Source organism: Rattus norvegicus, chromosome 15 (assembly GCF_036323735.1).
Source record: "Rattus norvegicus strain BN/NHsdMcwi chromosome 15, GRCr8, whole genome shotgun sequence".
Taxonomy (NCBI): domain Eukaryota; kingdom Metazoa; phylum Chordata; class Mammalia; order Rodentia; family Muridae; genus Rattus; species Rattus norvegicus.
The window spans coordinates 12052531-12067605 of record NC_086033.1 but is presented as its reverse complement, the minus strand read 5'-3'; positions in this window follow the sequence as shown (position 1 = coordinate 12067605).

Here is a 15075-nt window from a genome sequence, read left to right as displayed (position 1 = left end):
GGAGGATCATGGTTTACTGTCTCACTTCCACAGCTTACTCAGCTTGCTTTTTCATGCAACCCAGAATGACCTGCCAAAGGATGGCATCACACACAGTAGGACAGACCCTTCCAGTCATCAGTCAAAAAATGCCCCACCTCACAGACTTGCTTATCTGATGTAGGCAATTTCTTAATCGAGATATCTTCTCAGACATGTCAAGTTTTGTTTCAAGTTGACAAAAACTATCCAGCACAGTGGTAGTTATGAGAAATTAGAACTTGAGAAGAACTAATACATGGATAAAACATGCCTTTAGGGGGAAAGGGCATCTCCCATGACCTTCTGCATCTAAACAAGTAATGGGAAAAAGTGGGCCATGAGGAAGGGATTCCAGGATGAGAGGAAATGAGACTAGAGTACTGGGAAGGTCACTGAGGAGCACAGTGGAAGGCTCAGTTGGAAAGAAGATCTGAAGCCTGTCTTCTTCACACACACACACACACACACACACACACACACACACACACACACACACACACACAGCATATCTGTGGTCCTGAAAAGGCTTACAGGCAGGCAACACAAACAACCTATCTGAGGCTGTGAAGAAACAAGATCAGCCTGGCGGAGAAATGCATGGACTGGGAAGAAGACGCCTTGACAAACAGAGACACTGGGCTCAGAGCACAGCAAGAACTTCTGTACACTCACTCAGTGGATTCACACTGGGGAAGAGGCTTCTGAGAAATTTCAGTTAACTTTACTTACTAAAATCTCAAAGTTTCTCCCTTCAGCACTACTAGGAACTTACTCTATGAGATCAAGTTGTCACATATATGCCTGACAGCCTATGGATCACAGTACTCATTGCGTGATGAGGAAATAGATTAAGGAAGGTCCTTCAGCCTTAAAATATGATGTGGTGCTGGAAGACGACAGAGAAGCAGAGTACTTGTCTGGGCCCTATGTTCAAGCTCCAGTACGACCACTTCAATACACACACACACCGGGGGTGGGGGGGGGAGAACCAACATCAAAATAACAGGAAATAAAAATCATTGGTCATTGATATCTCTCAGCGTCAATGGACCCAATTACCCAATAAAAGACACAGGCTAACAAAATGGATGTGAAAACAGGATCTAACATTCTGCCGTATACAAGAAGCACACCTCAGCAATAAAAATAGACATTACTTCAAGGTAAAGGTCTGGAAAAAAGTTTTCCAAGCAAGTGGGCTCAGGAAACAGACTGGAATAACCATTCTAATATCTAATAAAATAAACTTTTAACCAAAACTACTCAAAAGAGATGGAGAAGTGTGATGGCTTGCATATGGTTGGCCCAGGAAGTGGTACGATTAGTGGCCTTGTTGGAGAAAGTGTGTCACTGTGGGGTGGGCTTGGAGACCCTCCTTCTAGCTGCCTGAGGATGCTCAGTCTGTTCCTGACTTCCTTTGGATGAAGATATAAAACTCTGAGCTCCTCCTGCACCATGCCTGTCTGGATGCTGCCATGCTCCCGCCCTGATGATAATGGACTGAATCTCTGAACCTATAAGCCAGCCCCAATTAAATGTTGTCCTTTATAAAACTTACATTGGTCATGGTGTCTGTTCACGACAGTACAACACTAACTAAGACAGGAAGGTCACATCATACTGATTGAAGAAAAAAAAATCTATCAAGATGATATCTCAGTTCTAAACTTCTATTCCCCAAACACAAAGGCACCTACATTTGTAAAAGAAATATTGCTAAAGCTTAAATCACATATTGATTCCCACATATTAATGGTGGGAGACAAAACCCCACTCCCACCATTGACAGGCCATCAAAACAGAAACTAAACGGAGAAATAATGAAACTAAGAGACAGTATGAAACTAACAGGCATCTTCAGAATATTTCACCCAAACACAAAAGAATATACCATCTTCTAGCACCTCATGGATCCTCCTCCAAAACTGACCTTATAGTCTGTCACAAAGCAAATCTCAAAAGACACACAAAAAAAATTGAGATAATGCCTTATATCTTATCAGACCACCATGAATTAAACCTGGACTTCCACAACAACAGAAACACTGGAATTCCTACACACACATGGAAAATGAAGGACTTTCTATTCAACCTCTGGATCATGGGAAAAATTAAAGACTTTCTAGAATTCAATTAACATGAAAGCACAACATGCCCAAATTTATGGGACACAATAAAAGAAGTGCTAACAGGAAAGTTCATGGCTTAGCATGCCTCCATAAAAAGCTTAGAAAGTTCTCATCCTAGCAGTTTAGAAGTACAAGTGAAAGCTCTAGAAAAAAATAAAAGAAAGAAACACAGCAAAGAGGAGAAGTCAGGAAATCATCAAAATGGGGGCTGGAATCAATCAGTTAGAAACAAAGGAAGCAATACAAAGAATCCACAAACCGGATCTGGTTCTTTGAGAAAAATCAACAAGACAGACAAACACTTAGCCAAACTAACTGAAAGGCAGAAAGACATTTCAAATAAACAAAATCAGAAATGCAAAGGGATATATAACAACAAATACTGAGTTCAAAGCCTCATGAGATCTCGCTTCAAAAGTCTGTACTTCACAAATCATAAAATCTTATGGAAATGGATGATTTTCTAGAAAAATACTACTTACTGAAGTTAAATCAAGATCATGTAAACTATTTACACGGAATCTATAACTCCTAAGGAAATAAACACAGTCATTAAAAGTCTCTTGGCCACAAAAAGCACTGGGCCAGAGGATTTTGGTGCAGAACTCTACACAACGTTAGAAGAAGAATGGTGGGGCTGTGTTCAGGGTGCTTTCCATGGAGATCTCTAGTCTGTCTAGATTCAGGGGTTCAGATGAACAGGAGAGAACTCAGGCAGGGAGGGCGAAAAGCTTTCTCCACCTCTGCTCCGCCTCCTTTTCCAGCAGGTCTGAGCCAGCAGGGGACTGACTCCCAGCACCGGGGCGCAGTGGATCTTCTGTTGGAAAATTAAGGAGAGCAGATCTCTTCCCCAAGGGGCAGTGCCACAGCTCTTATGACAGAAGCTCTCAGACATTGGAATAATTCCTGCACACCTTTAATCCTTCTGAATAGAATTCTAAATAAGTTTTGGAACGGGTCAGAGTCTGGCAGCAGGTGCTTCCTATTGGTTTGGCCTAAGAGCTTGGGAAGACCTCATCTGCATATTGGGGGCGTGGTCCTGAGTCTATGATTGATTGTAGTCACGTCCTCACCTGTGGAGGAGGGGCTTGGGGCATTGCCCTACGTGGCTGATCTGTCTCAAACCTCTCTACCTGTGGGGGTGCAGGTAGGTGAGAGGGGCCTGATCTCCTGGAAGACTTGGAACGCTCCTGCTGTTCCTTTTAGGGTTCCAGGGGATTCGACATATCTCGGAACAGGAATCAGGGTACCTATCACAGCCCACTGCCCCACCAAGAACTAATACCAATACCCCATAAACGATTCCACAAAATTTAAGTAGAAGGAACACTGCCAATCTCACTCAGAGAATTTCACACTGATTTCTCTTATGAAATTGATGCAAAAATATTCAATAAAATACTCGCAAAAAGAATTCAGGAGGGGCTGGGGATTTAGCTCAGTGGTAGAGCGCTTACCTAGGAAGCGCAAGGCCCTGGGTTCGGTCCCCAGCTCCGAAAAAAAGAACCAAAAAAAAAAAAAAAAAGAATTCAGGAACACATCAAAAACATCATCCATGTTATCAGGTAGGCTTCGTCCCAGAGATGCAGGGCTAGTTCAATATAAGAAAATTCATCAATGTAACCCACAGTATAAACAAACTGAAAGAAAAAAATGACGTGATCATCTTATTAGATGCTGAAAAGCCTTTGACAAAATCCAACACCCTTCCTGTTAAAAGTGTTAGAGAGAACAGGGATACAAGGCACAAATCTAAACATAATCAAAGCAATATATAGCAGTCCAATTGCCATCATCAAACTAAATGGAAAGAAAATTAAGGCAGTTACCCTAAAATCAGGAAAAAGACAAACCTACCCAATCTCTCAACATCTATTAATATAGTACTTGAAGTTCTACCCAGAGCAATAAGACAACTAAAGGAGATCAAGGGGATTCAAAATAGAAAGAAAGAAGTCAGATATCTCTATTTGCAGATGATATGATATATTCATACATGGCCCAAAAAATTCTACTAGAGAACTTCTACAGCAAAGTGGGTGGATAAAAAATTAATTCAAAGAAACCAGTAGTCATCCTTTATACAGATGATAAAGAGGCCAAGAAAGAAATTAGGGAAACAACACTCTATAAGATGGCCACAAATAATACGAAGTATCTCAATGTAACTCTAACTAAGCAACTGAAGGATCTGTATAATGAGAACTTCAAGTCCCTGAAGAAAGAAATTGAAGAAGATACCAGAAGATGGAAACATCTCCCATCCTCATAGACAGGTAAAATTAACATAGAGAAAATGGCCATCTTATCAAAAGCAATATACAGATTCAATGCAATCCTCATCAAAATTCTGAGACAATTTTATAGACATTGAAAGAGCAATTCTCAACTTCATATAGAAAACCAAAACATTCAGGCTAGCCAAAGCATTCTTGAACAATAAAAGAACTTCAGGAGGAATCACTATCCCTGACCTCAAGCTGTACTACAGAGCAGTGTGATAAAAAATGGAATGATATTGGTACAGAACCAGACAAATTGATCAATGGAATCAAATAAAAAACCCAGAAATAAACCCACATGCCTATGGACACTTGATATTTGATAAAGAAGCCAAAACAATTCAATGGATACAGGAAAGCATCTTCAACAAATGGTGCTGGACTAACGGGATGTCTACTTGGAGAAGAATGAAAATCAATCCATATTTATCACTATACTTATCAAGTCCAAGTGGATGTAGGACCTCAACATAAAACCAGATACACTAAGTTGTGAGACGAGATAGTGGGAAATACCCTTGAGTGCATTTTTACAGGAGACAATTTCCTGAACAGAGCACAAATGGCTCAGGCCCTAAGATCGACAACTAATAAATTGGATCTCTTGAAGCTGCAACGCTTCTATAAGACGAAGGACACCATCAATAGAAAAAATGTCAGCCCACGGATTGAGAAAGGATATTCACCAACCCTATATCTGAAGAAGGGCTAGTATCCAAAATTTATAAGGAAGTCAAGGAGCTAGACACCTACCACCCAAATAACCCAATTAAAAACGAGATCCAGACCTAAGCAGAGAATTTTCAACAGAAGAATCTCAAATGGCTGAGAAGCACTTAAAGAAATGTTCCAAGTCATTAGTCATCAGGGAAGTGCAAATCAAAACAAATCTTATACCCATCACAATGGCTAAGATAAAAAAAAAACTCAAGAAATAGCACATGCTGTCAAGGACGTGTGCACTCTATTGCTGGTAGGAGTGCAAACTTGTACAACCTCTTTGGAAATCAATTTGACAGTTTCTCTGAAAACTTGGAATAGTTCTATATCAAGACCCAGCTATACCACTCCTGGTCATATGCCCAAAAGATGCTCCAACATCCCACAACGACATTTGCACAACTATGTTCATAGCAGTTTTGTTCTTGGGAGCAAGAAACTGGAGAAAATGTAGATGTCCTCACACTGAAGAATGGATAAAGAAAGTGGATATTATTCAGCTATTAAAAACAAAGACATGATGAATTTTGCAGGCAAATGTATGTAGTATGTAATTTTTACTACCCCACTTTAAGGTCCAGGTAGACCATACTACTAGCCCTGCCCACCAAGGATGAAAGACACACACACACACACACACACACACACATACACACACACATACACACACACATATACACACACATACACACATACACACACACATACACACACACATACACATACATACACACACATACACACACACATACACACACACATACACACACACATACACACATACACACACATACACACACACATACATACACACATACACACACACAAGCTTAATTTTGATATGCTTTAGCTCAATGGTCGGGCTCTTCTAAGCCTTCCTCAGCTATCACATCCTTCCTTTTACTCCCAGCTCAGCACCCTTATGTGCCCTCAACTTTAGTTTCTCAGTTACCTTTCCTCCCAGCTCAGCTAAGTTAGTCTCTAATCTACTTCCTGCTACCCTGGGCCCAGTCAGTGAAGCAACCAATGGCCTAGATCTCACATGACTGGTGGCTCCTTCTCCCTCCAAAGCATGGCAAAATTCTTTCTTCTCCTCTCTCACATCTGCTAGCCTGTCTGTGGGAAAACTGAAAGTCCTGCCTATCCCTCCCAGCTCATTGGTGGCTAGCAACATTATTAATCAATCAAGAAACAGTTGGAGAATAGGACCTTCAGGATTCACACATAGATTTCAACCAGAGCATCACAACCACCACCTACAGAACTTGAGAAGATCATTCTGAGTGAGGTAACCCGGTCCTCAAAGGACATACATTATCATGTACTTGCTTCACATGGATAGTAGCCATAAAATACAGCATATCCATGCTACATTCCACAGAACCAAAGAATCTAAACAAGAAGGAAAACACAAGTGAGGATGCTTGAATCTCACTTAGAAAGGGGAATAAAATAGTCATAGGAGGTAGAATAGAGAGGGAATTGGGTGGGAGAGAGGGTGGGAAGGGGAATAGGGATTTCATGCTCAAGCGTCAGGAGGGACAGGAGAGATGGACAGATGACCATGAGAATGAATGGAAATCTGCAACTGATAGCTGTGGAGAGGTGAAGGGCATCTCCAGGGCAGTACAGAGACCTGGGATAAGGGAAGCTCCCAAGAATCAATGGCGATGACCTTAGCTGTGACTCTCAGCATTGGATATATGGAACCAGAAGAGGACACCTCCTATAGCCTGGCAGGAATCCCAGTGGAGTGATAAAAGCACTAACCCACCTACATGACTTTCAACCCAATATTTATCCTCTCTACAGGAAATGCAGGGACAGGGGATGGAGCAGAGACTGGAGGAATGGCCAAGTAAAAACTGTCCTAACTTGAGAACCATCCCCTGAACAAGCACTAATTCCTAACACTACTAATGATACTCTGCTATGCTTGCAGATAGGAGCATGTTGTCCTTGGGGAGGCTCCACCCAGCATTCTGACTCAGGCAGATACAGAGACACAAAACAAAACAATGAATAGAGCTTAAGGACGCTTCTGGAAGAATAGGCAGAAGGATTGCAGGCCCCAAAGGGAATAAGAACTCCACAGGAAGACCACCAAAGTCACTAACTTGGACCCTTGGTGCTCTCAGATTCTGAGCATCAACCAAAGAACATACATGGTTATGACTTAAGCCTCCCACACATATGCTGCATCTATGTAGCTTAGTTTTCACATGAGTCATAAACAACTAAAACAAGGCCTATCCCAAAAGCTGTTGCCTGTCCATACGATATGTTCTTCTAGCTGGACTGCCTTGTCTGGCCTCAGTGGGAGAGGATACACCTAGTCCCACAGAGACTTGAAGTGCCAGTCTTGGAGGATGCCCAGGGTGAATTCCACTTGGTCAGAGGAGAAGGGGAGTGGGGATGGGAGATGGGATTGTGGAAGGGGGTGGCCAGGAGTGGGAGCAGCAAGCAGGATGTAAAGGGAATAAGTAAAAACAAATATAAATAAATAATAAAAAGTATCTTAATCAATGTCAACTTAAGAAGATTTCAACAGTTGGCACTGTACAGAAATTAACAGCCATATTGGTCTAAAAATGTTGAACTTAAGTTTTTTCCATTTGTACAGGGGTAACACACTGTATTAAATATGTAAGGTCTTATCTACGTGGGTTTGATTACAAAAACTAATAAAGTATTCTCTAAATTTAAAAAAAACTCAAAAAAAGAAGATTTCAACATATAAGAATTCATAATTAAAAATGTGACTTGCGAGAAAGTCTTAGAATATTTCACAGTCATGGTTCTGAGCCTGAGTAGTGACACTATTGGACCATTGAACATGTAACGATCTCTGGAAACACTGATATTCGTTGCCATGGCTGAGGGCTGACATGGGATTGCTGAGTCCTCCACATCACAGGCCCCCACCGAAAGCATCATTTAAAATATCAAACCTAGAGCATAACAGGCTTGAGAAAGCCGGCTTTAGGACATCTGTGAAAAAACAATCTGCTGTCTAATTTGAATCAAAGCAGCTGATTTCACAGCTGCTCTCACTTTGACTGGAGCCCATCTTTCTAGTGAATTTGTTTCTTCAAGACCTCGTTTTCTCTGTGGAAGTCATAAAGAAGAAGAGCTTTCCAGTAGTGTGTGTTGAGGAAAGATCCAGGGCACTTGGTTTATAGTTATAAAATTGTACACCACTGAAAACTTGAGATTTATCAAGGCCAATAATTACTGCACAAATCATTAATCCTTATACTTTAAGGGAAAAAATGCTCAGCTCTATTTGAGTATTTTGCTCTCCTTATAAGACTCAAAATCATTTGCCGTATTGGTGAGCCTATGAAGAGCAGAAACAAAACAAAAGCTATTGTGTCAACCAGAGGCAAGGAGTTAGGCAGGAAAAGAGGCAGGAAAAGGCTGGCTCAAACAGCACAGACCATGAAGCAGTTGTGTGGACATATATGGCAGTAGACACAGAGGACAGAGGATGTCAAATGAGTGCACTAAAATACACCCTATCCTGAAAATGTCTTTCTGTTATAAAAACCGTGTTGCTAATCCTAAAAGGGAAACAGGTTTTTCCCTCTTGACATTTTATCCTCATTTGAATTGCATAAATTTAGTATGTGGCCTGTTAATTGTAGCTTAAGTATACATTTAAGTACCGCAATGGACTTTATATACATTTACATTTATTTGCAGGCACAGTATGTGCATACATAAATATGTATATTAATTCACAGGTTACCAGCAGCAGCCCACTCTCCTGTTCGAATTTCAAAAGAGATCTTTAGATTTAATTCTTATTTTGGCTATGTGAACACCACTGAAAAACTTAATTATTATTTAACTGCTGGTTTTTTATGTGTGTATAAGATGCAAACTTTGTTCTTCATTACTTAGAATTTTCAAATCCTAAGTCTATTAAAATAGACTACTGGCTGTCTGTGCTTTGATAAGGTTACTGGTAAAAATCAGTTGTTGGGGTCATATTGAGACGTTTTAAAAATGTATGCTAAGAAAATTGTCTACCATGTCACCTAATACACTTTATACTTTCAGCTACATGGTAAACAATTTATTAGCCTTAGTTTCAAAGTGTCCCAAGATGAACAATTTTCAAGAGGTGAAACAAATTGTGTAATATTGTGTGTTCATTTTCAACATCAACAAACATGGACATAGGAGCAAAACACATATGTAAGTAGGCTTGCTGAATTAAAGAAAGGAAGAGAGAAATCCAAGAAGAAAGGAGAGGTTTCTAGGGAATTGGATCATGACCTTTTAATAAATATAAATAGATAATTAAAATATAAATAATTAATAAAATGTATACCCAAGTAGGCTTACTAAATAAAGGAAAGAAAGGAAAAGTGAAGAAGAATGTTATGGACTTCTTAGGAATTAAATCATGGCTTTTTTTTTAATAAAACACCTTTGAAACTTAAGAGAAGTCCAAAAAACCTGATGTAATTTTTTTAAGATTTATTTTATTTATTCTATGTGTATGAGTACATTGTTGCTGTCTTCAGAATGCCAGAAGGGGACATTGGATCCCATCATAGATGGTTTGAGCCACCAGGTAGTTGCAGGTACTTGAACTCAGAACCTCTGGAAGAGCAGTCAGTGCTCTTAACCACTGAGCCACCTCTCTAGCCCAAAACTGAAGGAGAAAAAAAGCTAGAATCACAGCTAGAAACAAGTACACACACACACACACACACACACACACACACACACACACACACCAGTTGCAAGTTGAGACATCCAAATAATGAATCAAAGAGAACTATGTAAATATGTTAGGCCCACCTATAGTAGATTCATTTAATGGAGTAATGAAACTTGGTGGGCACTCAAGTCCTGACCTGAGATGCAGTGGGAGAAATTCAATAACAGACTCACAGTGAGCTTGGGAAATTTGAATGAAGTTTAAAGTAGAGAAGTAAGTTTTACTTTTGACCCTCTCCTCTTTGTAAGCTAATTTATTCACCATCACATGGCTACACACTTGGGGTTATAATTACATGAATACATTTTGTATACATGAACTCTCTAGTCCTTCCTCTGATTTATTTCCCCAAATTGACATCTAGATCACTCAGCTGTGTCAGGCACAGGCTGAGTTCTGTCACCTTCCTCTGTTGGTAGCATTCTTTAATGACCAATCCACATGTCACCTCTTAAAATATAAATTATTAACTCTTGTGTGGGGAGTGGGGTTTAGCCAAACTGCTAAAGCAGGAGTTAGGAGAGAGCAATGATATGGCAGGAGCTTGGAAATTCCATGACTAGTCACTCAAACTCAGTGTCTGAGAAGCCTGGACCAGGACCTTGCTCTCTGGCCGTCCCTCCACTCCTCGGTCCTTGTGATATTCATGAGGCATTCATTCTGATAAGGCATGTACAGCCTGATGTAAAAGATTGGTGAGGGTTTCTAAAAGGTAAAGTAGAGATCCCAAAATGATTAAGAACGAACAGAGGCCAAGGGATCACTGTGGAGAGAGCTCTGAGGGTGCAAGTGAACACAGGCTGTGGGGCTACAGTCAATCTGCCAGCTAATGTACACTCACTGCTATTTGTCAGACACTTTGGTGAGCTGCAAGTACAGAAATCTTCCCCTATTTTCCAACAAAGCACCTTTTGGAAAACAAGGAGAACTTCATCCTGAGACATTAAGTTTTCCTCTGTTTCTCCAAGCCCACATCAGAATAAAGTTCTCTGCTTCTCCAGTCCTGTCCCCTGGTTTGTTTTGGAAGAAGCACCACAGATCCACACCACAGGGCAGGATTCAGTAAATGTCCCTGACTTGATTACCTGCCTGTGAATCACATTCCCCGAACTGAGTCTCCTTGTCTGGCCTCAGTACGAGAGGGTGAGCCTAGTCCTGCAGTGACTTGATGTGTCCAGGGTAAGGTGACACCCAGTGGGTGCTCTCCCTTCTCAGAGGAGAAGGGGAAGGAGGGATGAGGGAGGGGCTATATGAAGAAGGACTGGGCCGAGGGGGCTGTGATCCAGATGATAAAGGAAGATGCCTCCCTCCTCAGTGACTCACAAGCTTGCCCTCAGTTTCCCTGTAATTGCTGCATTTTTGTGTACAGAATGCCTCAGTAACATAATGAATATTGGCCTGATGTTTTCAAGTAAACAATTGTACTCTGTCTAACATCTATACCAATAAGCAATTCAGAAATAATCAGTATTCTCATTCAAATTCATGCAAATTAGCGTATGCAGATTACTAAGTCCCACAGGCTCAAGAACCAAAGGAAATTGGTTACAAAGCAAGTAAAGCAATATCAGCAAAAATCGAAATTAAAACCCAAAGCAGTGGCATTTTAATTCTTCAGTGCTTCTAATATCTGCATCTGTAGGACACAGCACGGCTAGGAGAACCTAGGTCAATGTGGCAAGACTGGGCTGCTCCTTCTGCAATGTAACAATGTCTCAGGATTTGTACACTCATATATGTTCACATGTAATAGAATTTCACCAGTTCAACTGCCAGGGTGCAGCTTTACCTCAATTAGCAAAAACAGGGAAGTTGCAAGTGTGTTTTAGTGAATGTACTAAGTATGTATACTAACGGCAGGCAGAATAACAATGAGCTGTCTCTGAGGAACCACAAAGGAGACCTTTAATGACTAGGAGAGGAAGATTTTCCAATTAGCATATTCATTATTTTTATGCAAATCGAAACACTAACAGCTGCTAATCGGTGTTGAAAAGCAATTTGTTCTATTAAGAAGTTTTAAACATTCTCCTTAAAATCTTGTTTACCTGTTTAAGTTGTTGAACAATGTCTTTCCTCAAAGTCTGAGACAAAGAAAGATTCCGACTGGCTGCCCACTCTTGGGTCTCCTCCTGTAGTTCTTTGTTTTGACAGAGAGACAGGAAGACAGAGACAGAGAGACAGAGAGACAGAGGGAGAACATGAAATTTGGTAAATAGGAAGGTGGGAGAGATCTGGGAGAACTTGAGGAAGGACAAGGAATATGATTAACATATATTGTATATTTTTCTTAAATAATAAAAATGTGATTTTCACTGGGAAGGGCACACACTTTGATATTAGTATTTTAGTGACTTTCTCTGATTTTTTCAATCAAGTATTACAACATGAAATAGTGTCACTCTTGGAGTTGGCTCTCTCTCACACAAACACAAATACATTTTAGACAAAGGCATTCTAGTAAATGTGAAGCAGAGACAGAAACGATAGGACAGGAGCTATGGGACAAATAGAGAGAAAAAGGAGAATGCTATTCTTAGCAAAGATGTCCATCAAGTATGGTAGCTTCTTGTCTGACATCATGATTCTCTAACATGTTGTAATTATCTCATATTTCTGATTGTTTTTTCAAACTACACTCAGATGGTTTCCCAAAGTTCCCATCCCACAGCTACTCAGGACACACATGTGACATGCCTGTAAAAAACCCCAACTGCCTGTGAGAAGTTGTCCATGGCTGCTTTTATGATGTCCCTTTTCTTTTCACAACGATGTCTTGTGTTTCCTTTTAAAAAAAAAAAAAAACAGGGCAAACCAGTTGGCACCTGTCAGCACACAAACAAAGCAGCATCAGATCCAAGCGTGAACTCAGACTCAAACCTCTTTCTACACTCATTCTCCCTACCTCCACCCATCATCCAGACTGAGTGTGTTTTCACTTCAGAAAGCACACAAACGGCCCATACATATACACCCACCCAATTAGATAAGATGGATGAAGCAAAGAAGTGCAGGCAGACAGGAGCCGGATGTAGATCGCTCCTGAGAGACACAGCCAGAATACAGCAAATACATAGGCGAATGCCAGCAGCAAACCACTGAACTGAGAACAGGACCCCCATTGAAGGAATCAGAGAAAGGACTGGAAGAGCTTGAAGGGGCTTGAGACCCCAAAAGTACAACAATGCCAAGCAACCAGAGCTTCCAGGGACTAAGCCACTACCTAAAGACTATACATGACCCTGGGCTCCAACCTCATAGGTAGCAATGAATAGCCTAGTAAGAGCACCAGTGGAAGGGGAAGCCCTTGGTCCTGCCAAGACTGAATCCCCAGTGAACGTGATTGTTGGGGAGAGGGCGGCAATGGGGGGAGGATGGGGAGGGGAACAACCATATAGAAGGGGAGGGGTTAGGGGGATGTTAGCCCAGAAACCCGGAAGGGGAATAACAATCGAAATGTAAATAAGAAATACTCAAGTTTATAAAGATGGAAAAAGAAAAAAGAAAACACACAAACCACCCATGGGGTCTTCCCAAGCACAGATTCTAAAACACAGTCATGAGAGTAACACACGAAATTCTGTATCACAAGCTCCCAGACATTTCTGCTGCCAACAGACCACATTAAATAGAGAAAGGATGAGAATTTAATCATAACTCTCTAGTTTTACTTTCTGGATGATTCATGGTGATGATGATGATGGTGGTGGTGATGATGGTGGTGACAGTGATGGTGATGGTGATGACGACAATGATGATGACAATGCCTGTGAGGACAAGATACTCCCAGCTAATGCTTTTATATATGCATCATTGAATCAGTTGTGATTTTTCTCCTCAAGTGTTGTGATTTGGAAATGAAATGTCACAGGTCCATGAGTGTGAATGGCTGGGGACATGGGTTCAAGAAATTCTGAAACCATTGTGCCTCCTATCCTGCTACTAGAATCAAGTCTCTCATAGTTTAGATCCACCCCTGGTTCCTGCTTGCTAGTTTGGCCTTAGCACAGGTCACAAAGTGCCACCCATACTTGTCACTGCAATTGCTCTCCATCCCTGCAATGACCTTGATCCTCTAAAACCATGAGCTAGAATGAACTTTCGTCCCTTTAGTCAGACATTTTGTAAAAATGATAAGAAAAGTAAAAATACAAATGTGGAAACTGAGGCAGATGGAGAGATCACATAAACAAAACCATGGAGCTAGAGTCAAGTCAACTCTAAGCAGTCTAACCCTAGAGGCATAATGTTGAAGGTGGGGGATGGGGGAGGCACAAAGGTCCCTGCACCCACAGACATCCAGGGTAAATAGAAATGTTAATTACACAGGATTGTCTCCTCAGTAGGAGGAATGAAATAAAATACCACCATTCCATCCAGAAAGCTGAGAATGGATATTGGTAAGAACCTTTTGCTACCTGTGGAGGCAGACGTCAACTACCTTTTGCTATAGAGACAGACCTCAAATTCCTCAGAATGATTATACCAGATTCTCCCTCCCTAGACCTGTATCTTTAACTCCTAGAGTTAATAGACTCTATCCTCAGGGTGCATGTATTTTATGGCCTGCTGACCTCTATGCTATCTTAGTCAGAGGCCACACTAGATTGTAGGCCTTTTAGCTGTAGAACCCACCACCCTGATTGCTACATGGACTTTGTACAGGAGTTTCTATGAATGCACACCTTAAGCTTTATTGTGCATCTGGTATTGGAATGTTCCTTACCTGGAAACATTTTCCCCAGTTGAAATGTGTTTTAAACCTGCTGACAGTGACCCACCTGGCATTAGACTTCGGAAGTCTGATCCAGGTTGACAAAGTCAATGTGCACTTTCTTTCTCATCTCTTTGCATAGTTGTTTCTCTGTCTGGGACTTGCAGAGACCATCCCCCTAGCTGTTGGGACAAACCTAAATCTGAGGTCCAAGAAAACTGTGAGACTTGTAATGTTTTGGCTCCATCTGCTGCTGTTGCTGGTGGTGATGGTGGTGGTAGTGGTAATGTTTTCTATTAGCCAAGATTATTTGGGACTCAACACCTCACAATTATTGGGTTAGAAAACAATCCATTCATGCCTTTACACCCACCCCCACTGGCTTCTGCAAAGAGGTGGAGAAATACCAAAGGGCAAAGTTCAGAGTCACTTCACTAGTAATGGGATAGGTTGAAAAATTTCAGGATTTCAATA